General features: G+C 43.4%; 1 long non-coding RNA gene across 1 annotated transcript in view; it reads left to right on the top strand.

The window, feature by feature from the left end:
- Positions 1-25,566, top strand: part of LOC102134932 (uncharacterized) — a 39,441-nt gene that overhangs the window by 5,060 nt on the left and 8,815 nt on the right. The window contains exon 3 of the long non-coding RNA XR_012430289.1: positions 22,204-22,315. This is a non-coding gene — a long non-coding RNA (uncharacterized lncRNA). The remainder of the gene's footprint in view (positions 1-22,203; positions 22,316-25,566) is intronic.

Raw genomic sequence — 25,566 nt, 5'->3', positions numbered from 1 at the left:
TCCCTCCCTCTCCTTCCTTCCCTCCCTCCTTCCTTTCTTTCTCTTTCTCTCTCTCTTTCTTTCTTTTCTTTTTCTTTCTTTCTTTGTTTCCTTCTTTCTTTCTTTCTTTCTCTTTCTTTCTTTTCTTTCTTTCTTTCTTTCTTTCTTTCTTTCTCCTTCCTTCCTTCCTTCTTTCCTTCCTCTTTCTTCCTTTTCTTTCTCTCTCTAATTCTTTCTCTTTCTCTTTCATTCTTTCTCCTTCTCTCTCTCTCTCTCTTTTTTTCTTTTTTTTTTGAGACAGAGTTTCACTCTGTTGTCCAGGCTGGAGTGCAGTGGCACAATCTCGGCTCACTGCAAGCTCCACCTCCTGGGTTCAAGCGAGCACGCCCAGCTAAGTTTTGTATTTTTAGTAGAGATGAGGTTTCACCACGTTGGCCTGGCTGGTCTCAAACTCCTGACCTCAAGTGATCTGCCAACCTTGGCCTCCCAAAGTGCTGGGATTACAGGCATGAGCCACTGCACCCAGCCTCTTTTTCTTTCTTCTTTCTTTCTTGCTCCGTCACCCAGGCTGGAGTGCAGTGGTGCAATCATATCTCACTGCAACCTCAAACTCCTCGTCTCAAGAGGTCCTCCTACCTTGGCCTCCCAAAGCACTGGGATTACAGGCATGAGCCACAGTGCCTGGCCTTGATTGTGGTTTCTTTGGTTCCTTAATTGGATTCTTGGAGGGTCAGTGATTGGGCCTATGTATGATTACTGTTTGGAGACTTTGGAGGACCCTGTGGGAAACAGCTGCCCCAGGCAGGTGGGAATGGGTCTTCAGGAAAGCATGGAGTTGAATTTTTTAGGTAATAGTCTCCCTTTAGATTCAGACCTACATTTATTTGGTACATAGCTCTACTACTTACTAACATAGTATGACCTTGGTCGAGTTTCTGATTCCTTCTGAGCCTCAGAAGTTTCCTTATCTAGAAAATGGAGATAATATAGAATGCATATGCTATATAATACTGTAATATATAGAGTATATAATATATATGATGTCCTAGTATTGTGGAAAATCCTCAGCATGTCCATAGTGCAAAGTCATAGAAGATTTGTGAGAACAGAGGCAGTAACACACTGGGATACACCCCTATGGATTCGGGACTTGCAGGGCGGGAGGTGGGGAGAATGTGAATGGGGACTGGCTGTGCTGCAGGGCAGCTGCTCCCCCACCTCTCTGTGGTAAATCCTATCTATCTCCATGTGTCTTGTGAGGTACCTCCACTCCCTTGGACAAATCCGACCTCCACGTGTCCTATCAGGTTCACAGTTTTGACTCAGAGAAAGGCTAGCACAGAGACAGTCCTAGGACAGATCTCCTGGTTTTTGGCCTAGGTAGGTAATCTTATCAGCAGGGAAGTTTGTAATCTTGTCAGCAGAGGGTAGGCAGTGTAGGTTGCCCAGGATGTGCACTGAACTATTCAGGAGCTTTATTTTAAGTAACCCTGACATTGTCATCCTGCAGCCTGAGCTCTTGACCTGAGCCTCACAGATGCCCCCTGCCCTCCACAATCACTGACCTCCACAGACTACTCGTTTTTATAGTTTCGTTTCTTTTTCTAGTTTTACTGAACTGGCTAGAATCTTCAGTACAATGTGTTTTTTGTTGTTGTTGTTTGTGTTTTGAGGCGGAGTCTCGCTCTGTCGCCCAGGCTGTAGTGCAGTGGTGCGATCTCGGCTCACTGCAACCTCTGCCTCCCGGGTTCAAACGATTATCCCACCTCAGCCTCCCGAGAAGCTGGGATTACAGATACCCTCCACCACACCCAGCTAATTTCAGTACAATGTTGAATGGCAGTATTGATACTAGAACCCTTGTCTTTTTCCTGATTTAAAGGAAAGTCTTTCAGCTTTTCCCATTGAGAACAATTTTTTATAGAGACTATCATGTTAAAAAAAAACCTTCCTGTCTTTTCCTAGTTTGATAGGAGTTTTTTGTTTGTTTTTTTTGACAGGGTCTTGCTCTGTTGCCCATGTTGGAGTGCAGTGGCGCCATCATTGCTCACCACTCACTGCAGCCTTGGCCTCCCAGGGCTCAAGCGATCCTCCCATCTCAGCCTCCCAAGTAGGTAGGATAAGCTCATGCCACCATGCCCAGCTATTTCTTTTTTTTTTCTCTAGAAACGAGGTTTTGCTGTGTTGCCCATGGCTGGTCTTGAACTTCTGGACTCAAGCAATCTGCCTACTTCAGCCACCCAAAGGGCTGGGATGCTGGGAATAGAGGTGTGAGCCATCATGTTCAGCATTTTGTTTTGTTTTGTTTTTTGAGACAGGGTCTCATTCTGTCACTTTGGCTGGAGTGCAGTGGTGCAATCATAGCTCACTGCAGCTTCGACCTCCTGGGCTAAAGCAATCCTCCCACCTTGGCCTCCTAAGTATCTAGGACTACAGGTGTGTACCACCACACCTGGCTAATTTTTTAATTAAAAAAATTATAAATGGATGTTAAGATTTGTCAGATGCTTTTTCTGTGTCTTTCTTGGCAACCACAAGAGTCTTCTCTTTTAATCTGTAAATATGGTAAATTGGCTGGGCAAGGTGGCTCATGCCTGTAATCCCAGCATTTTGGGAGGCCAAGGCAGGTGGATTACTTGAGACCAGGAGTTCGAGACCAGCCTGGGCAACATGGTGAAACCCCCTCTCTACTAAAAATACAAAAAATTAGCCAGGTGTGGTTGTGCATGCCCATGGTCCCAGCTACTTGGGAGGCAGGCGAATTGCTTGAACCTGGGAGGCGGAGGTTGCAGTGAGCTGAGATCATGCCACTGGACTCCAGCCTGGGGTGACAGACTGAGACTGTCTCAAAGAAAAGAAAGAAAGAAAGAAAGAAAGAGAAAAGGTAAATTACATTATTTAATTTTCCAGTATTAAACTAATATTGTATTCTAGGGATAAACCCAACTTGTTTATTGTTTATAATATATTAACCTTTTTATGTATTACTAGCTTTTTAGGATTTTTGCATCTATGTTCATGAAGGAGATAAACCTGAAAATTTTCTTTATTGAAAAAATTTTATCATTACTTTTATTTTTTAGAGACAGGGTCTCGTTCTGTTGTCCAGGCTAAAGTGCAGTGATGCAATCACGGCTCACTGCAGCCTTGAATTCCTGGGCTTAAGTGATCCTCCTACCTCAGCCTCTCAAGTAGCTGGAACTACAGGTGCATGCCACCACATCTGGCTAAATTTTTATTTATTTACAGACAGAGTCTCACCATATTGCCCAGGCTGGTCTCAAACTCCTGGCCTCAAGTGATCCTTGTGTGTTATGCTATCTTTTATGGGTTGAATTGTGTTCCCCGCCAAAAAGATGTTGAAGTCCTAACTCCTAGTAGCTCAGAATATGATCTTATGTAAAGTTTGGAAATAAGGTTGTTGCAGATGTAATTAGTTAGGATGATGTCCTTATAAGAAGACGGCCATGTGAAGACAGAAGCATACTGGGAGAATGCCATGTGGCCACGGAGGCAGAGATTGGAGTTTTGCAGCTGCAAGCCAAGGAATGCCGAAAGTTGCTGGCAAACCACCAGAACCTAAAAGAGGAGAGGAAGGATTCACCGACAGGTTTCAGAGGGAGCACGGCCCCGCAGACACCTTGACTTCAGACTTCCAGCTTCCAGAATTGTGAGAGAATAAATTTTTGTTGTTTTAAGTCACTCAGTTGGTGGTAGTCTGTAATGGCACTTCTATGGAGCTAATACACTATCCTCCTAAAATAAATTGGAGATTTAAGCCTCTTTTTTCCTCTTCCCTGTAAGAGTTTATGCAGTACTAAAGTAATCTGTTCCTTGAGTGTTTTGTAGAACTCAACTGCAAAGCCCTCTGGGCTCACTATTTTCTTTGTGGGAAGGTATTTCTTAAATAGGAACTAAACTCTTAGTCATCTACTGTGTATCTTCAGCACTGAATATATAGGTGGGAACAAGACAGGCAAAGTCCTTGCCCTCATGGAGTGCCAATGGTCAGAAAAAATACATTCTGGATACACACACACACACACACACACACACACATATGTAATATCCAGGAGGCAATTGGATATGTATGTCTGGGCTCTGCAGAGGGGCCTGGGATGCATGTTCAGAAGTGGATGGTTGTGGCCGGGCACAGTGGCTGATGCCTGTAATCCCAGCACTTTGAGAGGCTGAGGCAGGTGCATCACCTGAGTCCAGGAGTTCAAGACTAGCTGGCCAACGTGGTGAAACCCTGTCTCCACTAAAATACAAGAATTAGCCATGTATAGCAGCAGGTGCCTGCAATCCCAGCTACTCAGGAGGCTGAAACATGAGAATTGCTTGAACACAGGAGGTGGAGGTTGCAATGAGCCAAGATCATGCCATTGCACTCCAGCCTGGGTGACAGAGCGAGACTCCATTTCAAGAAAAATAAAAGTGGATGGTTGTTGAGACTTTGGGAAAAGATTAGTTTGTCCAGAAATAGAGGATACATTCCTTCATGTAAAATTATTTCTGATGCAATAAATTCCTCCTTATACTATTTGTGCAACCTCAGGTCTGTGATATCTTTTCCAGAAAAGTTTATATAGGATTGGTGTTTTGTTGTTTTTGAGACAGGTTCTCACTCTGTTGCCCAGGCTGGAGTGCAGTGGTGTGAACATGGCTCACTGCAGCCTTAACTTCCTGGGCTCAAGCAATCCTTTCACCTCAACCTCCTGAATAACTGGGACCACAGGTGTGCACCACCACACTTGGCTAATTTTTAAATTTGTTGTAGAGATGGGGTCTGGCTGTTTTGTCCAGGCTGGTCTCAAACTCTGGGACTCAAGCAGTCTTCCTGCCTTGGCCTCCTAAAATGATGGGATTACAGGTGTAAGTCACTGTGCCTGGCCTAGGATTAGTGTTTTTTTCCTGTTTAAATGTTTGCTAGAATTCACTGGTGAAGCCAGTTAGAATTTTGCGTACAATATTGAAGAGAAGCGATAAGAGTAGATATTCTTGTCTTATTCCAGATCTTACGAGGAAAGCATTGTTTTTCACCATTAAGTATGCTGTTAGATGTAGGATTTTTGTAGAAGCCCTTTATTTGAGGATTTCACAAGAATCTTTCCGTTATTTATTTCTTTTTTTTTTTTTTTTGAGACGGAGTCTTGCTCTGTCACCCAGGCTGGAGTGCAGTGGCCGGATCTCAGCTCACTGCAAGCTCCACCTCCCGGGTTCACGCCATTCTCCTGCCTCAGCCTCCCAAGTAGCTGGGACTACAGACGCCCGCCACCTCGCCCGGCTAGTTTTTTTGTATTTTTAGTAGAGACGGGGTTTCACTGTGTTAGCCAGGATGGTCTCGATCTCCTGACCTCGTGATCCGCCCGTCTCGGCCTCCCAAAGTGCTGGGATTACAGGCTTGAGCCACCGCGCCCGGCCCATTATTTATTTCAAATTTAGTTCCAATGTGGTCAGAGAACATTTCTCATTAGACTTGAGCCCATTTTAATGTATTGAAGCCTGTCAATGGCCCAGAATATACGTTTGTAAGCGTTCTATGTGCACTTGAAAATAATGTGTATTCTGCTGTTGAAGGAGTATTCTACAAATGTTAGTAACGTTTAATTCGTTAGTAGTGTTGCTCATGTCTACTATGTCCCTGCTGATATTGACTGACTACTTATTCTGTTAATTATTAAGAAGGCTTATTGGCCAGGCTCGGTGGCTTACGTCTGTAATCCCAGCAATTTGGGAGGCCGAGGAGGGCAGATCCCCTGAGGTCAGGAGTCCGAGATCAGCCTGGCCAAAATGGTGAAACCCCATCTCTACTAAAAATACAAAAAAAAATTTAACTGGGCATGGTGGCACACATCTGTAATCTTAGCTACTCGGGAGGCTGAGACATGAGAATTGCTTGAACGCAGGAGGCAGAGGTTTCAGTGAGCCAATATCATGCCACTGCACTCCAGCCTAGGTGACAGAGTGAGACTCCATCTCAAAAAAAAAAAAAAAAAAAAAAAAAAAAAGAGAAAAAAGAAAAAGAAAAAAAGGAGGTTTATTGAGGCCAGGCAAGGTGGCTCACACCTGTGATCCCAGCACTTTGAGAGGCTGAGGTGAGTGGATCACCTGAGGTCAGGAGTTCGAGACCAGCCTGACCAACATGGTGAAACCCCGTCTCTACTATCTCTACTAAAAATACAAAAATTAGCTGGGCGTGGTGGTGGACACCTGTAATCTCAGCTACTTGGACTAAGGCAGGAGAATCGCTTGAACCTGGGAGGCAGAGGTTGCAGTGAGCCGAGATCACACCATTGCACTCCAGTCTGGGCAACAGAGCAAGACTCTATCTCAAAAACAAAAAACAAAACAAACAAAAACAAACAAACAAACAAAAAACATGAAGGCTTATTGAAATCTCCAACTATGATTGTGGGTTTGTCTACATCTTCTTGCAGTTCTATCAGTTTTTGCTTCATGCATTTTGAGCTCTGTTTTCAGGCTATAAATGTTAAGGATTTTTATATCTTCTTGACCTTCTTTATCCCTGAAATTGACCTTTTTCAATATTAATAGTCACTCCAAGTTTTTTAAAAATACGAGCACGATATATTTTTTTCTATCCTTTTACTTTTTTAAATTAGCGTCTTTGTATTTGAAGTGCATTCCTTGTAGGGGGCACGGAGATTGGTCTTGCTTTTTTTTCCAATCTGGAAATGTCTGCCTTTGTATTGGAGGGTTTTTTTTTTTTTTTTTTTTGAGACGGAGTCTTGCTCTGTCACCCAGGCTGGAGTGCAGTGGCCGGATCTCAGCTCACTGCAAGCTCCGCCTCCCGGGTTTACGCCATTCTCCTGCCTCAGCCTCCCGAGTAGCTGGGACTACAGGCGCCCGCCACTGCGCCCGGCTAGTTTTTTGTATTTTTAGTAGAGACGGGGTTTCACCGTGTTAGCCAGGATGGTCTCGATCTCCTGACCTCGTGATCCGCCCGCCTCGGCCTCCCAAAGTGCTGGGATTACAGGCTTGAGCCACCGCGCCCGGCCGTATTGGAGGGTTTAAACCACTTATATTTAATGTCATATTGATGTGGTAGTTAGGTTTGATTCTATCACCTTCCTATTTGTTTTCTATTTGTCCCATCTGTTCTTTGTTCCAAATTTAAATTTTTTCTGTCTTCTTTTGGATCAATTAAATACATTCATGATTCTATTTCATGTCTTTTGTTGTCTAATAAGCTATAAGTCTTTGTTTTGTTGCTTTGGTGGTTGCCTTAGGGTTTATAGTATACATTGTTATCAGAGTCCACTTTCAAGGGGTATATCACTTCATGTATAGTATTAAAAAACCTTACAGTATTATACTTTTATCTCTCTCCTTTTAGCCTTTATGCTATTCATTAATGCATTCTACTTTTACATATGTTGTAAACCTTAAGGAGCCAATTATATTTTAAATATATTTAAATAATAGAAAAAACATATATTTATCCATATAATTACCATTTATTTATTTACAACTGGAGTAATTTCCTTTTGCTTGATGCATTTCTGTAACATATTTTTTTCTTTTTTTTTATTTTTGAGACGGAGTTTCACTCTATCACCCAGGCTGGAGTGTAGTGGCGTGATCTTGGCTCAAGGCAACCTCCACCTCCTGGGTTCAAGCGATTATTTTGCCTCAGTCTCCCAAGTAGCTGGGACTACAGGCGCATGCCACCACACCTGGCTAATTTTTGTATTTTTAGTAGAGATGGGGTTTCACCATATTGGCCAGGCTGGTCTCGAACTCCTGACCTTATGATGCGCCCACTTCAGCCTCCCAAAGTGCTGGGATTACAGGTGTGAGCCACCACACCCAGCCTCTGTAACATTTCTTATAGTGCGGCTCACTGTAGCTTCACCCTCCTGAACTAAAGCAATCCTCCTTCCTCAGTCTCCAAATAGCTATGACTACAGGCATGTGCTATCACAACTGGCTAATTTTTTTTTTTTTTTTTTTGCTTTTGTAGATATGGGGGTCTCAATGCCACTGATTTTTGTATGGTGATTTTGTATCCTGCAACTTTCCTGAATTTGTTCATCAGTTCTAATAGTTTTTTGGTGGAGTCTTTAGGTTTTTCCAAATATAAGCTCAGATCATCTGCAAAAAAGTATAATTTGATTTCTTCCTTTCCAATTTGGATGCCCTTTATTCCTTTCTCTCTCTCTCTCTCTCTCTCTCTCTTTTTTTCCTGTGAGACGGAGTCTCTTTCTGTCACCCAGGCTGGAGTGCAGTGGCTCGATCTTGGCTCATTGCAATCTCTGCCTCCTGGGTTCAAGCGATTATCTCCTGCCTCAGCCTCTGGAGTGGCTGGGATTACAGGCACACGCCACCACATCCAGCTAATTTTTTTGTATTTTTTGTAGAGATGGGGTTTCACCATGTTGGCCAGGCTGGTCTTGAACTCCTGACCTCAGTTGATCCACCCACCTTGGCCTCCCAAAGTGTTGGGATTACAGGTGTGAGTCATCCTGCCCCGCCATATTTCTTTCTCTTGTCTGATTACTCTAGCTAGGACTTCCAGTGCTATGTTGAGTAACAGTGGCGAAAGTGGGCATCCTTGTCTTGTTCCAGGTCTTAGAGGAAAGGCTTTCAATTTTTCCCCATTCAGAATGACACTAGCTGTGGGTCTATCATATATGGTTTCATTGTGTTGAGATATGTTTGTTCTATACTCAGTTTTTTGAGGACTGTTATCATGAAGGGATGTTGAGCTTTATCAACTCCTGCCATTTTGTTGTTCATTTTCTGGTTGTTTTGTGGTCTTCTCTTCCTCCTTTCCTTTTTCCTGTCTTCCTTTTAGTGAGGGTGGTTTTCTCAGGTGGTATGTTTTAATTTCTTGCTTTTTTATTTTTTGCATATCTGTTGTATGTTTTTTGATTTGAGGTTACCATGAGCCTTGCAAATATCTTATAACCCATTATTTTAAACTCATGACAAAGTAACACTGATGGTATAAACATACAAACAAATAAGCAAAGAGAAAACCAATAAAAACTCTTACACTTTAACCTCATCCCCCATTTTTTAACTTTTTGTTGTTCCTATTTATATCTTATTGTACTATGTCTTGAAATGCTGTCATAGTTATCATTTTCAATTGGCTCATCTTTTCATTTTTTTTTTTTTTTTTTTTTTAGATGGAGTTTCACTCTTGTTGCCTAGGCTGGAGTACAATGGCATGATCTTGGCTCACCGAAAACTCTGCCTCCCGAGTTCAAGTGATTCTCCTACCTCAGCCTCCCGAGTAGCTGGGATTACAGGCATGCGCCACCATGCCTGGCTAATTTTGTATTTTTAGTAGAGATGAGGTTTCTCCATGTTGGTCAGGCTGGTCTTGAACTCCCGACCTCAGGTGATCCACCAGCCTCCCAAAGTGCTGGGATTACAGGCGTGAGCCACCACGTCCAGCCTCCTTCAGGACTTTAAATATGTCATGCCACTGTCTCCTGGCTTGTAAGGTTTCCACTGAGAAGTCTGCTGCCAGATGTATTAGAGCTCCATTGTGTTGTTTCTTTTCTCTTGCTGATTTTAGGATCTTTTCTTTATCCTTGACCTTTGGGATTTTATTATTATTTTTGAGACAGGATCTTGCTCTTTTGCCCAGACTGGAGTGCAGTGGTGCAATCATGGCTCACTACAGCCTTGGCTTCCTGAGCTCAAGTGATCCTCCCATCTCAGCCTTCCAAGTAGCTGGGACTACAGGCACATGATCCCACATCTGGCTAAATTTTGTATTTTTGTTTTGGTAGAAATGGGATTTTGACATATTGCCCAGGCTGGTCTCAGACTCCTGGGCTCACATGATTTACCCACCTCAGCCTCCCAGAATGCTAGGATTACAGGCATGAGCCGACACGCCTGGCCAGGAGTTTGATTATTAAATATCCTAAGGTAGTCTTATTTTGGTTAAATCTGCTTGGTGTTCTGTAACCTTGTACTTGAATATTGAAATCTTTCTCTATGTTTGGGATGTTCTCTGTTATTAGCCCTTAACAGATAACTTTTTTTCCCTATCTCTCTTTCTGTCTCCTTTTTAAGGCCAATAACTTTTAGATTTGCCCTTTGAGGCTCTTTTCTAGATTCTGTAGGCATTCTTCAATCTTTCTTTCTTTCTCTCTTTTTCTCTTTCCCTCTCTCTCTCTCTTTCTTTCTTTCTCTCTTTCCTGAGACAGAGTCTTATTCTGTCACCCAGGCTGGAGGGCAATGGCGCGATCTCGGCTCACTGCAACCTCCGCCTCCTGCTCCAGCGATTCTCCTGCCTCACCCTCCCGAGTAGCTGAGATTACAGGCCTGACTAAGTTTTGTATTTTTAGTAGAGATGGGGTTTCACCATCTTGGCCAGGCTGGTCTCGAACTCCTGACCTTCTGATCTGTCCACCTTGGTCTCCCAAAGTGCTGAGATTACAGGCGTGAGCCACCGTGCCTGGCCTCTTTTTTCTTTTGTCTTCTCTGACTATATGTTTTCAAATAGCCTGTCTTCAAGCTCACTAATTCTTTCCTCTGCTTGATCAATTCTGCTCCTAAATGACTCTGATGCATTCTTCAGTCTGTCAATTGCATTTTTCAGCTTCAGAATTTCTGCTTTATTCTTTTTTCATTATTTCAGTGTCTTTGTTAAATTTATCTGATAGGATTCTGAATTTCTTCTTTATGTTATCTTGAGTTTCTGTGAGTTTCCTCAAGACAGCTATGTTGAATTCTCTGTCTGAAAGGTCACATATCTCTGTTTTTCCAGGATTGGTCCCTGGTGTCTTATGTAGTTCATTTGGTAAGGTCATGTTTTCCTGGATGGTCATGATGCTTGTCTGGGCATTGATAAGTTAGGTATTTACTGCAGTCTTTGCATCCTGGGCTTGTTTGTACCCATCCTTCTTGGGAAGCCTTTCCAGGTATTTGAAGGGACTTGGGTGTTGTGATCTATGTTTTTTGTCATCGAAGCCATATTTGCATTGGGGGAACCCCAAGCCCAGTAACACTGTGGCTCTTGTAGACTCATAGAGGTACCACCTTTGTGGTCTTGGATAAGATCCAAAAGATTCCTTTGGATTACCAGGGAAACATTCTTGTTCTCTTCCTTTACTTTCTCCCAAACACACAGTTTCTCTCTCTGTTCTGAGCCACCTAGAGCTAGGGAAGAGGTGACACAAACACCCCGGTGGCCACCACCAGTGGGACTGCACCAGGTCAAACCTGAAGCCAGCTCAGCACTGGGTCTTGCCCAAGGCCCATGGTAACCACTGCCTGGCTACCACTAATGTCCACTCAAGGCCCTAGAACTCTACAATGAGCAGGTGGCAATGCCAGCCTGGCTTGTGTCCTTCCCTTCAGAGCAGCAAGTTTCCCCAGTCTTGAGCAGGCCTAGAGATGCCATCCAGGAGCCAGGGCCTAGGCATGGAAACCTTGTGAATCTACCTGGTACTCTATTCTATGGTGGCCGAGCTGGCACCCAAGCCACAAGACAAAGTCATTCCCACTCTTCCTTCCCCTTTCCATAAGCAAAGGAGTCTCTCTCTGTGGCCAGCACTGACCCAGGTCTTTGGCAAATATTGCCTGGCTACCACTGCTATTCACTCAGGGCCCAAGGGCTCTTTATTCAGCTTGTCGTGAATGCTGTCAGGCCTGGGACTCACTCTTCAGGCTAGTGGGCTTTCCTCTGGCCCAGGCAGGGTCCAGAAATGTTGTCTAAGAGCCAAGGCCTGGAATTAGGGACCCCAAGAGCCTATTTGGTGCTCTACTCCCATGTGGTGAAGCTGGAACATAAGCTGCAAGACAAAGTCCCCTTTACTCTTTCCTCTCCTTTTCCAAGCAGAGGAGTGTCTCTTCCTGTGGCTACCACAGCAGGGAATATGCTGGGTCACACCTAAAGCCAGCATGTTTCAGGGTCTCACCCAAGGCCCGTGGTGTACTACCTGAGTACCACTGTTTGTTATTCAGGGCCCGAGGGTTCTTTAGTCAGCAGATGTTGAATTATACCAGGACTAGAGCCTTCCCTTCAAGGCAGCAGGTTCTCTTTTTCTTTTCCTTTTTTTTTTTTTTTTTTTTGAGATGGAGTCTCACTCTGTCGCCCAGGCCGGAGTACAGTGGTGCGATCTCAGCTCACTGCAAGCTCCGCCTCCTGGGCTCATGCCATTCTCCTGCCTCAACCTCCCCAGTAGCTGGGACTACAGGCGCCCGCCACCACGCCTGGCTAATGTTTTGTATTTTTAGTAGAGACGGGGTTTCACAGTGTTAGCCAGGATGGTCTCGATCTCCTGACCTTGTGATCCGCCAGCCTCGGCCTCCCAAAGTGCTGGGATTACAGGTGTGAGCCACCACGCCCAGCCAACAGCAGGTTCTCTTATGGCCCAAGGTGTGTCTAGAAATGTCATTTGGGGCCAGGCACAGTGGCTCACGTCTGTAATCCTAGCACTTTAGGAGGCCAAGGTGGGCAGATCACTTGAGGCCAGGAGTGTGAGACCAGTCTGGCCAACACGGTGAAACCCCGTCTCTACTAAAAATACAAAAGTTAGCTGGGTGTGGTGGCACGTGACCGTAATCCCAGCTATTCGGGAAGCTGAGGCAGGGAGAATTGCTTGAACCCAGGAGGCGGAATTTGCGGTGAGCCAAGATCGCACCACTGCACTCCAGCCTGGGTGACAGAGTGAGACTCCTTCTAAAAAAAAGTTTGAAAAATGTCATCTGGGAGCTAGGGCCTGGAACAGTGGCTTCAGGACTCTGCCTGGTGCCATATCCTACTGTGGCTGAGCTGGCATCCAAGTTGCAAGACAAAGTCCCCTTTACTCTCCCCGCTCCTCTCCTCAAGTAGAGGAAAGAAATCTCTTCCAGTGGTTTGAGCTGCACTGCTTGGGGTTGGGAGAGGGGTGGCTCAAGCACTCCCTTGGCCACCCCAGCCGATGTTTCACTGGGTTGTGTATCCAAATCCACTGACTCCAAGCCCAGCACAGCACTAGGACTTGCCCAGGAATGGTAGTCCTTGTAGCCTAGACTGACTTTCAAGTTTATTTAGGACCGCAGAGCACTTTAGCCCACGGTGGTGAGGCTTGCCAAAACTCAGGTTCTGACTGCTGGGATGGACAATTTGCCTCTGGCTAGGGCTGGTCCAAGTGCTCCCCCCAGGGGTGCCGGCTTAGTTCTCTCCGGTTTTTGCTTTCTGTTGTGTCAGGGAAGCACTGAGTTCCAGTACAAAGTCTCACAACTGCTGTGCTCTCCTGCCCACAAGCACACAGATTCTCTCTCTATGCCACATACCCACTACCAGGGGATGGGGGTGGGGTGGTGTAGGTGATTCAAGGCTGTCTTTCCTACCCACTTTAGTGCCTCTTTCGGTGATAGGAAGTTAAAACCAGGTACTGTGATTGCTCACCTGAATTTTGGTTCTTATGAAGGTGCTTTTTTATGTGGATAGGTGTTCGATTTGGCATTCCTGTGAGGAGGATGATCAGGAGGCTTCTATTCAACCATCTTGCTCCCTAGGTTGACAGTTTTTAAAATTCATTCTTTGAAAAATGTTGCACCACTGGGCCATTTTTATATCTTCTATGTCTCTCGTTGAACTCTTTTGAAGTTGTGGAACATAGCTTTAATAACTCTTAATGTCCTTCTCTGCTAATTAATTTATGCATCAAATCTGGGTTGGTTTTCATTGATTGATTGTTGTCTTCATATTTTCCTGCCTTGTTGCATGATTAGTAATTTTTTTTTTCTTCCCCCAAGATGGAGTCTTGCTCTATCGCCCAGGCTGGAGTGCAGTGGCGCGATCTCAGCTCACTGCATCCTTTGTCTCCCAGGTTGAAGCAATTCTCCTGCCTCAGCCTCTTGAGTAGCTGGGATTACAGGCGCCCGCCACCACACTCAGCTAATTTTTGTATGTTTAGTAGAAACGGGGTTTTACTATGTTGGCCAAGCTAGTCTTGAACTCCTGACCTCGTGATCCACCTGCCTTGGCCTCCCAACGTGCTGGGATTACAGGCGTGAGCCATCATGCCCCGCCTGATTAGTAAGTTTTTTGTTTGTTTGTTTGTTTTTAGAGACAGGGTCAGCTCTGTCACTCAGGCTGGAGTGCAGTGGTGCCATCATAGGTCATTGCCTCCTTGAACTACTGAGTTCCAGCAATCCTCCCAAATGGCCTTTTGAACACCTAGGACTACAGTCATGCGCCACCACACCTAGCTAATTTTTGAATTTTTTGTAGAGACAGGATCTTGCTATGTTGCCCAGGCTGCCCTGGAACTTCTGGCCTTAAACAATCCTCCTTCCTCAGCCTTCTAAAGTGCTGGGTTAGAGGCATGAGCCACTGTGCCTGGTCCCATTAAGTTTTTCTTTTCTTTTCTTACTTTTGTTTTTGTTTTTTTGAGACGGAGTCTCACTCTGTCGCCCAGGCTGGAGTACAGTGGCTCCATCTCGGCTCACTGACATGGCTGCCTCCTGAATTCAAGTGATTCTCCTGCCTCAGCCTCCTGAGTAGCTGGGATTACAGGCACGCGCCACCACACCTGGCTAATTTTTTTGTATTTTTAGTAGAGACAGAGTTTCACCATTTTGGACAGGCTGGTCTCGAACTCCTGACCTCAGGTGATCCACCCACCTCGGCCTTCCAAAGTGCTGGAATTACAGGCATGAGCCACTGCGCCCGGCCCTATTAAGTTTTGATTGGATGTCAAACATTGTGATTTTTTTTTTCTTTTTGGGTGCTGGATATTTTTGTATTCAATATAAATCTTCTTGAACTTTGTTGAGTTGCAGTTAAGTTTCCTTGGAAATATTTTTATCTTTTAAGGTCTAGCTTTTATGATCTGTTTGATGGAGTCTTGAGCAGTGCTTTTTGTAGGGCTAATTATTCTCCACAACTGAGACAAGACCTTCCTGAGGACTCTACCCAATACCTCATGAATTATGCATTTTTTCCAATCTGACTGGTGGGAGCAGGCACTATTACTGGCTCTGTGTGAGCATGAGGCACTATTCCCTCTAATCCTTTCAGATGTTCTCTCCCTGGCCCCAGGCAGTCTCCTCACATGCATATACTGATCAGTAAGTAGTCTTTTGAATACCGAAGCATATGCTCTTCAGATCTCCAGGGTTCTCTGTCTATATTAGGGTTCTCCAGAGAAACAGCACCAATGAGATATATTAGGATATATGTATCTATATTTATCTATCTATCTACCTACCTATCTATCTATCCATCCACCCAGAGATTTTAAGGAATTGGCTCACATGATTGTGGAGGCTGGCAAAGTTCGAAACCTTCAAGGTAGACTAGCAAGCTGGAGACCCAGGGAAGCGCTGATGCTTTAGTGTGAGTCCGAAGGCAGCCTCCTGGCAGAATTCTCTCTTCTGGGGAGATCAGTCTTTTTCTATTAAGGCCTTCAACTGATAGGATGAGACCCGTGTGCATTATGGAGGGTAATCTGCTTTACTCAAAGTCTACTGATTCAATGTCAATCTCATTTAAAAACTACCTTCACAGAAACATCTAGAATAATGTTTCACCAAATATCTGGGTACCAAGGCCTAGCCAGGTTGACACATAAAATTAACCATCACATTCTTTGTGTAGCGTTTCGCTTTCTGGTACTCTGTTCTATCAACTCTAGCTATTTTGATCTCCCAGAAGTCTTAGCTCCAAATCCTCAACTCAGGGAGTCAGGTGGGCTCTACCTCAGTTCTCCCACCTTGTGCCAAAGCCTGAACACTTTCTCAAGGGGCCAAACTGGTCTTCCAGGAGTGGTGGCTCACGCCTCTAAATCCTAGCACTTTGGGAGACAAAGGCAGGAGGATCACTTGAGCTCAGGAGTTTGAGACCAGCCTGAGCAACATAGGGAGATGCTGTCTCTACTAAAAATTAAATAATAAAAAAAAAATTAGCTGCATGTGGTGGTGCACACCTGTAATCCCAGCTACTTGGGAAGCTGAGGCAGGAGGATCCCTTGAGCCTAGGAGGTCGAGGCTGCAGTGAGCCATGATCATGCCACCTGCACTCCAGCCTGGGCAACATAGCAAGACCCTGTCTCAAAAAAAAAAAAAAAAAAAAAAAAAGGCAGTAAACTGGGGAATCGTTTAACTCTTCATCTCATTTGTTTCCCATCTCTCAATCCTTGGTTGCCTGCTGTCCATTGTTCAAAACCTGTTGTTTCATGCATTTTTCTGGTTTCTTTGGTTGTTTCAGGTGGGAGGGTAAATCTGATCCCTGTCCATCTTTGGGACAATCAAATCTGAATCATATGTTCTTCTCCAGTATAGCCTCTCAATATGATTTAGAAGAAATCTAGATGAGACTAAGCAGTTTACCTTTTTTTTTTTTTGATGGAGTCTCGCTCTGTCACCCAGGCCGGAGTGCAGTGGCGCCATCTCGGCTCACTGCAAGCTCCGCCTCCCGGGTTCACGCCACTCTCCTGCCTCAGCCTCCTGAGTAGCTGGGACCACGGCACCCACCACCACGCCTGGCTAATTTTATTTTGTATTTTTAGTAGAGATGGGGTTTCACCGTGTTAGCTAGGATGGTCTGGATCTCCTGACCTTGTGATCTGCCTGCCTCAGCCTCCCAAAGTGCTGGGATTACAGGCGTGAGCCACCGCGCCCGGCCAAGCAGTTTACTTTCAAATAACTTGGGCCCTAAAAAATTCTTAACTGATTAAAGTAAATCTAAATGAAACTGAGTAATTGATGTGAAAACAAGCTCAGAATCACACATTCTACTCCAATGTAACTTCTCAATATCAGTTAGAATAAATCTAGCACAACTAAGCAATTTATGTACAAAATAACTTAGAATCACATATTTTCCCTAAATAAATTTTTATAGTGAGTTAATCTAGGTGAAACTAAGAGCTTTATTTTAAAATATTCAGAATCATAATTTTTTTTTCTCAAAAGTAATATCTTATGGAGAGTTAAGAGTATGTGAAGATGAAACTAGCTGTATATGTACTAACAAGCAAAAGATCACACATAGTTCTAAAAAATAACTGCATATGGTGACTTAGTGCAACTCTAGGTAAAATTAAGCAATATAAGTGAAAACAAGCTTAGAATGACACATTGTTCTCAAAAGTAATTTCCCATTGTGAGTTAGGGCAAAATTAGATGAAAAGAAGCAGCACATCTTAAAATAAGCTTAGAACCTCACATTCTTTGGCAAGGAAACCAATTCTTTGAGCAAAGTTTGAGCAAATTTAGATTAGTCTAAGCATAAGCATTATAAGTAAAAATGTGCTTAGAATCACACATTCTTTTCTTTCTTTCTTTCTTTTTCTTTCTTTCTTTCTTTCTCTCTCCTTCCTTCCTTCCTTCCTTCCTTCCTTCCTTCCTTCCTTCCTTCCTCCCTCCCTCCCTCCCTCCCTCCCTCCCTCCCTCCCTCCCTCTCTCTCTCTCTCTCTCTCTTTCTTTCTTTCTTTCTTTCTTTCTTTCTTTCTTTCTTTCTTTCTTTCTTTCTCTTTCTTTCTTTCCCCTTCCTTCCTCCCTCCCTTCCTCCCTCCCTCCCTCTCTCTCTTTTTTTTCTTTCTTTCTTTCTTTTCTTTCTTTCTTTCTCTCTCTCTCTTTCTTTTCTTTCTTTCTTTCTTTCTTTCTTTTTCTTTCTTTCTCTCTTTCTTTCTTTTCTTTCTTTCTTCTTTCTTTTTTTTTTCTTTTTCTTTTTTTTTTGAGACAGAGTCTCATTCTGTTGCTCAGGCTGGAGTGCAGTGGCGTGATCTTGGCTCACTGCAACCTCTGCCTCCTGAGTTCAAGCTATTCTCCTGCCTCAGCCTCTGGAATAGTTGGGACTACAGGCATGTGCCACTATGCCCGGCTAATTTTTTTGTGTTTTTAGTAGAGACAGGATTTCACCATGTTGGCCAGGCTTGTCTTGAAACTCCTGACTTCAAGTGATCTGCTCGCCTTGGCCTCCCAAAGTGGTGGGATTACAAGCATGAGCCACTGTGCCTGGCCAAAAATCACACATTTTTCTTCCAAAGTAATTAACTTTTCTTTCTTTGTTTTTATTTTTTTTAATTTTTATTTTTTTAATTGAGACAGAGTCTCGCTTTGTCACCCAGGCTGGAGTGCAGTGGCACAATCTTGGCTAACTGCAACCTCTGCTGCCCGGATTCAAGTGATTATCATGCCTCAGCCTCAGCCTCCCGAGTAGCCATGTGCCACCACACGTGGCTAATTTTTTTTTTTTTTTGTATTTTTAGTGGAGACGGCTTTTGCCTTGTTAGCCAGGCTGGTCTCGAACACCTGACCACAGGTGATCTGCCCACCTTGGCCTCCCAAAGTGCTGGGATTACAGGCAGGAGGCACTGCACCTGGTCCCAAAGTAACTTTTTATTGTGAGTTAGAATAAATTTAGATGAAATCAGCAGTATTTGTGAGAATAAGCTCAGTGAAAACACCAAAATAACACACTCTTCTCAAAGTAACTTCTTATGGCTAATTAGAGAAAGTATTATTATTATTATTATTATTATTATTATTATTATTATTATATTATTTGTGATGGAGCCTCACTCTATGGCCCAGGCTGGAGTGCGGTGGCGCAATCTCGGCTCATTGCAACCTCCACCTCCTGGATTCAAGTGATTCTCCTGCCTCAGCTTTCCAAGTAGCTGGGATTACAGGTGCCCGCCACCACGCCTGGCTATTTTTTTTTTTTTTTGTATTTTCAGTAGAGATGGAGTTTCACCATGTTAGCCAGGCTGGTCTTGAACTCCTGACCTCAGGTGATCTGCCCGCCTCATCCTCCCAAAGTGCTGGGATTACAGGCTTTGAGCCACCGTGCCCGGCCTCCCTTAGGTCTGTTCTAAAAGGACTCTGCATCCTCTGTGGAAGTCTCCAGGGCTACCTCTGCCAATCCCTCTCTTCTCCTTTCTCCCCTGCATGAGAAATGGGGTCACAAAATCTCCAGGCTGAGGTCGAGTGGTAAGACAGCTTCAGTGACTGCTTGTGACAGTTGCGACTTAGCCTCTGCAGAGAAAATTAGAGACTTCCTATCAGGACTATGAAGTGGGGACTTAGACTTGGGAGCTGAAATCAGAACTTAGCATCTGTAGGGGGAGTGGAGGAGAGTTGGTCCCTGGAGGGGGATTCGAGGAACCTGGTACTGGTGGCATAAATTGGGACTTATCCTCTGGAGGCAGAGATCCCGACTTGCTTTCTGGCAAGAGAGGTCAAGACTCAGCCTTGAAGCATAAAGTAGGACTTAGGTCCTAGAGCTATTAGTGTGGAGTTAGCTTCTGAAGGGGGAATTGGGGACCTAGTAGCAGGCGACATAGTATCTGGCAGGGGGAAGGCAGGACTTAGTGTCTGGTATGAGGAGTCTGGTGTTAGTGTCTGCCTGGGGACCTTAAACTCAGTGTCTGATGGGTGAGAATCAATGTCTAGAACTGTAAAGGAATTGAAGTTTTACCCTATTTTCAAGCCAATAAGATGTCTTATATCATGGAGGCAAGCAGAAGACAAGAGATTCCTTGGTCAGAGATAAAGGATTTTACTATTCACAGCAAAAGCAGTAGCCAGAGTATCAGCATGACGTTTGGGCTGGTTTGCCATGCCCCCAGGTCTCAGAGAGGTATGCAGGTGGGCCTAGATGCATGTGTGTGCACATAGTGGGGTTGTGTTATAGGAGAGGTACACTGAATGTGGTGGATTTGTTGCTTTTATAATGAACAGTGACAAGCCCTGCTTTTGTCTGGAAGGAGATATTACCTGATTTCTCAAGGGAGCTCACTGAGCAACTGCTTCTGTAAAGAGTGGTCAGGGCCTCGCATTCTTGGCATGCCTGGCATGAATGTGCAGGGACCCTCAGGAACCATGGCACATTGCCTTTTGGTAAGTCAGATTGACCGCATGGCCTGCTTTGTGGTTTGATAAGATGTTCTGATTTGGGGGTTGACCATAACTCTGGGTTCACAGGTTGACCAGATGTCTTGATTCAACCAACTGTTCCTTTTAGAAGTTTAGTTGACTAGATGTCCATTTAGACAATTGGCCAAAAAAGACTCAGATAGTGCTGGACTTTAAAGTTTGTCAGGGCAGAGGCTTCCACCACTGGGGAGTGGAGCTACAGCCTCTGCCCCACTAGATTGAGTTCCCAGGTCCAGGAGTTCCAGAGAGGGCAAGAGAGCCACACTGGGGACCTCGGATCACCTGTAATTCCTGGTGATCTCCTCCTCAGACTCCTCGGGACACACCACTGTGGCCCCTGGAGCTCCCTGGAGCCATTCCACTCCTCTCCCCTCTACCTTGATTGAGAAATGGGCTGGAAGTGACTGGATTAGGAGGCTAGCCAGTTCTGTTGAGGTGGGGGAAGGTTCCCTATTTTAGGCTTCAGATCATCCCTGGCCTTCTGAGGGTCCTCAATAAAGACCTCTATACTCTCTTTGGAGCATTGGGAACCTCCCTGTGCCAGCCTTGTTGCTCTCTCAACACTCTTTTTTGAGAAATGGGAATGAAAAAGAACCAAGTAGAGATCAGACAACTAGTAGGCCACAGTGAGGGTTGGAGATGGGGAGAAGGAGGCCAGCCTGGGCCGTCATATCCACCTGGTACCTTGGAGAGCTCCAACGAAATGGTCTTTGCAGGTTAGCTTTGAGCCCAGGAATTCATAAACAACTTTACTTTGCTTTCCCCAGCTCCTGACCGCATGTGCATGGATTGGATCCTGATTTACATACCAAAGACTGTGAGCTGAGCTAATGCTAGACCTCTGTCCAAGTCCTAGACTAACTACTGGGTGGTACACAATGGGATGGACCTGAATAACACTGTAAAGTCTGTAAAAACTGAATGGAAAAAAAAAAAAAAACCCTACATCAACAGAAGACAGGATGGAACCTAACCTGTGGCCTGAACCTAACCGTATAGATTGCCTGCTAAAACAAATGTATCAACATTCTTCATATGATCTAAACAAGGCCCATATTATGTATTTTGAATACATAATATTCCAAATGGCCAGGATACAATCCAAAATTACTCAGCATGCAAAGAATAATGAAATGCTCAATTCAAATGGGGAACAACAACCAGTAGATGCCAAGAATGAGATGATGCAGATGTTGGAATAATCTGACAAGAACTTTAAAGCAGCTTTATAAAAATGATTGAATGAGCAATCATCCTTGAAACAAATATTAAAATGGAAAGTATTGGAATAGAAAAGAGGAGACACAAAGACTAACCAAATGGAAATTTTGGAATTGAAAGATAAAATTTTAAAAAATCACTGGGTAGGCACAACAGCAGAATAGAGATGACAGAGTGAAGAGCCAGTGAACTTAAAGATAGATCAATAAAAAATATTAAATCTGAACAACACAGAGAAAAAAAAAGATTGAAAAACAACAACAGTCTGAGGAACTTGTGGAACAACAAAAAGTCTAATATTCAAGCTATTGGAGTCCAAGAAAGAGAAGAGTGTGGGGCAAAAAAAGTATTTGAGGCTGGGTGAAGCCAGTGGCTCAAGCCTGTAATTTCGGCACTACGGGGGAGCCAAGACGGGAGGATCATCTGAGCCCATGAGTTTGAGACCAGCCTAGGCAACATAAGGAGATCCTGTCTCTAAAAAATAAAAAATAAATAAATAAAAAATTTAAAAGCTAGGTGTGGTGGCATTTGCCTGTGGTCTCAGCTACTTGGGAGGTTGAGGTGGGAGGATTGCTTGAGCTCAGGAGGTCAAGTCTGCAGTGAGCTGTGATTGTGCCACTGCACTACAGCCTGGGTGACAGAGAAAGACACTGTCTCAAAAAATATACATATTTAAAGCAATAATGGCCCCAAACTTTCCAAGTTAGGTAAAGACATAAAGTCAAGAAGATGGGCAAACCCCCAATAGGATAAAGCCAAAGAAATCCACATCCAGACACATAATCAAATTGCTGAAAACTAAAGGCAAAATAAAATATCTTGAAAGCAGTGAGAGAAAAATGGCTCATTACCTGCAGGAGAACAGTGATTTCAATGACTATGGATTTCTCATCACAAACCGTGAAGGTCAGCGCTATGGTTTTAGCATCCCCACCAAAACTCACGTTGAAACCTTAGTTTCCAGTGCAGCAATGTTGGCAGAGGGTACCTTTAAGAGATGATTAGGTTGTTAAGATACATTAATGTCTTTCTCGTGAGACTAGATTAGTTCTTATGGATTATTTCTCTGAAATGGATTGGTTCCTATGAGAGCAGGTTGTTATAAAGTGAGGTTGTCTCTTGTGTTTGGTTTCTCTGCAGGCACCTGCTGCCCCTTTGGCTTCTCTGCCATGTTGTGGTGCAGCATGAGGCCCTCACCAGAAGTTGAGCAGATGCCAGCACCATGCTGTTAACCTTTCCAGCCACCAGAGTTGTGAGTAAAATAAACCTCTTTCTTCGTAAGTTTACCCAGACCCAGGTATTCTATGATAGCAATACAAAACAGACTCTGATAGACAGAAGGAAATGACACATTTTTAAAGTGCTGAAAGGCTGAAAGAAAAGAACTATTGACCCTGAATTGCACATCCAGTGAAAATAGCCTTCATGTGAAATAAAGATATTCTCATATGAAGGAGTGAAATAAAGACATTCTCATATGAAAGAAAAGAAAACTAAGGGAATTCATAGCCAGGATACCTATTCTAAAAGAATTGCTAAAGGATACCTATTCTAAAAGAATTGCTAAAGGAAGTTCCTTTTTTTTTTTTTTTTTTTTTTTTATCAAGTTGCCCAGGCTGGAATGCAGTGGTGTGATCTCGGTTCACTGCAACCTCCACTTCCCTCCACTTCCCGGGTTCAGGCCATTCTCCTGCCTCAGCCTCCTGAGTAGCTGGGATTACAGGCGCCCACCATGATGCCTGGCTAATTTTTGTATTTTTAGTAGAGACAGGGTTTCACCATCTTGGCCAGGCTGGTCTTCAACTCCTGACCTCAGGTGATCCGACTGCCTCAGGCTCCCAAACTGCTGGGATTACAGGCGAGAGCCACCGTTCCCAGCCAGGAAGTTCTTTATAAAAAGGATACAAGAAGGAAACTTGGAACATCAGGAATGAAGGAAGAAGAATGGGAATGGTAAACATCTTGGTAAATATAAGGGACTATTCTCCTTTTTAGTTCTTTAAAACATGCTTGACTGTTCAAAGCAAAAAAATTTAACATTGATGAGTTTTCAATGTATACAGAATATATAATACACTTGTAACATGAAGGAGAAAGGCTCATGCCTGTAATCCCAACATTTTGGGAGACTGAGGTCAGGAGTTCGAGACCAGCCTGGTCAACATGGTGAAACCCCGTCTCTACTAAAAATACAAAAATTAGTTGTGCACGGTGGCGGGCACCTGTAATCCCAGCTACTCAGGAGGCTGAGGTGGGAGAATCACTTGAACCTGGGAGGTGGAGATTGAAGTGAGCCGAGATCACACCACTGCACCCCAGCCTGGGCAACAGAGTGAGAGACTCCATCTCAAAATAAAAACAAAAAACAAATCAAACTTGAATTTCAAAGAATTGAAATAAAAAATATGCTCTCTGACCATAATGGAATTAAACCTGAAATCAATACCCAAAAAGATAATAATGAAATCTCCAATCATTTAGAAATTAAACACACTTCTAAATAATCCATGGGTCAAAGAAAATGTCTCTAAGGAAATTAGAAAATATTTTGAATTTACCAACAATGAAAAGACAATATATCAGACTTTGTGGGCTGCAGAAAGAGCAGTACTGAGAGGAAATGTATAGCATTAAATGTTATTTTAGAACAGAAGAAATGTCTTAAACCCATAATCTGAGATTCCAATGTAAGAAACTAGAAAAAGAGCAAAATAAATCAGAATAAAGCAGAAGGAAGGAATAACAAAGATAAAAGGATAAATCAGTGAAATTGACAACCAAAAAATGAAATCAAAAGCTAGTTTGAAAGATCAGCGCAACTGATAAACCTCTAGCACGATTGACAAAGAAAAAAGACACAAATAACCAATAGCAGGCAAAAAAGGGGATATCACTACAAACCTCTCAGGCATTATTAAAAAGATAATAAGGAAATACTACGAATAACTCTACACATATAAATTTGACAACTTAGATGAAAAGGATCAATTCCTTGGAAGCCACAAGCTAATAGACCTCACCAAAATTAAATAAGGCACCCAAGTGACCTTATAATTATTAAGGAATGTTTAAAAACTTCAGAAAAAGAAATCTCCGGGTCCAAATAGTTTCACTGATGAATTTTGCCAAATGTTTAAAGAATAATAAAAATTATACATTATCTTTTTTTTTTTTTTTTTTTTTTTTTTTGAGAAGGAGTCTTGCTCTGTCACCCAGACTGGAGTGCAGTGGCGCGATCTCGGCTCACTGTAAGCTCCGCCTCCCGTGTTCACGCCATTCTCCTGCCTCAGCATCCCGAGTAGCTGGGACTACAGGCGCCCGCCACCACGCCTGGCCAATTTTTTGTATTTTTAGTAGAGACGGGGTTTCACTGTGTTAGCCAGGATGGTCTCGATCCGCCCACCTCGGCCTCCCAAAGTGCTGGGATTACAGGTGTGAGCCACCGTGCCCGGCCTATACATTATCTTTTCCAGATAGTAGAAGAGGGAATACTTTCCAGTTCATTTTATAAGGCCAGAATTACCCTGATGTCAACCACAGACAAAAGATAGTAGATGCAAAAATCCTCAACAAAATATTAGAAAATGGAATTCAGCAACATATAAAAGTAATAATATATCATGACCAAGGGAGGTTTATCTCAGGAATGCAAGAATTGATCATATTAACAGTCTAAAGAAGGAAAACCACATAATCACATTAATAAATGCAGAAAAGTAAATGAGAAGGGAATTTCCTCAATTTGAGAAAGGCCATCCACAAAAATACATATAACTAATATATTTAATAATAAAAGACTGCATGCTTTTCTCTTGAGATTGGGAATAAGACAAGGCTATCTACTCTTACTATTTCCATTCAACATAATAGTGGCAATCTTAGCCAGTGTAATAATGCAAGAAAAAGAAAAACATATGAATTGGAAAGAAAGAGAGAAAATTGTCTCTATTCATAGAAGACATGATTATATATCCAAAGAATCTCAGATAAGCTACAGAAATACTCTTAGAACCAATTAGTGAGGTTAGCAAACTCATCAGATACAAAGTCAACCTATAAACGTCAATCACACTTCTATGAACAAGCAATGATCAACTGGAAACAAATCCAAAAAATAATAATAAGACTGGGTGTGGTGGCTCATGCCTGTAATTCCAGCACTTTGGGAGGCTGAGGTGTGTGGACTGCTTGAGTACAGGAGTTCGAGGCTGCAGTGAGCTATGATCGTGCCACTTCACTCTAGCCTGGCCCATAGAGCAAGACCCTGTCTCAAATAATAATAATAATAACATTTACAATAGCTCCAAAAAGTGAAATACTTGGATATAAATCTAACAAAACAAGTACAAGATCTGTATGCTGAAACCTACAAAACACTGATGACAAAAATTGAAGAAGGCCTAAATAACAGGAGAGACATGCCCTGTTCATGGATAAGACTCAGAATAGTAAAGATGTCAATTATCTCCAAAAGCAAAACCCCCAAAAACCAACCAACCAAAT

The sequence above is a fragment of the Macaca fascicularis genome, chromosome X, assembly GCF_037993035.2.
Source record: "Macaca fascicularis isolate 582-1 chromosome X, T2T-MFA8v1.1".
NCBI lineage: Eukaryota > Metazoa > Chordata > Mammalia > Primates > Cercopithecidae > Macaca > Macaca fascicularis.
Note: the sequence above shows the minus strand (reverse complement) of the source record. Positions and strands in the feature narration are given on the sequence as shown.